The sequence below is a fragment of the Cebus imitator genome, unplaced genomic scaffold (assembly GCF_001604975.1).
Source record: "Cebus imitator isolate Cc_AM_T3 unplaced genomic scaffold, Cebus_imitator-1.0 Scaffold76, whole genome shotgun sequence".
NCBI lineage: Eukaryota > Metazoa > Chordata > Mammalia > Primates > Cebidae > Cebus > Cebus imitator.
Genome location: NW_016107391.1, coordinates 2,008,019 through 2,008,315, shown reverse-complemented (window position 1 = coordinate 2,008,315; position 297 = coordinate 2,008,019).

Genomic DNA, 297 nt, shown 5'->3' with positions numbered 1-297 from the left:
ATCATTCTCAGCAAACTAACACAGGAACAGAAAACCAAACACCCCATGTTCTCACTCATATGTGGGAGTTGAACAATGAGAACGCAGGGGCACAGGGAGGGGAACATCACACACTGGGGCCTGTTGGGGGGTGGGAAGCTAGGGGACAGATAGCATTAGGAGAAATACTTAATGTAGATGATGGTTTGATGGTTGCAGCAAACCACCATGGCATGTGTATATCTGTGTAACAAACCTGCATGTTCTGTACATGTATCTCAGAACTTAAAGTATAATTAAAAAATAAAACTTTTTTTT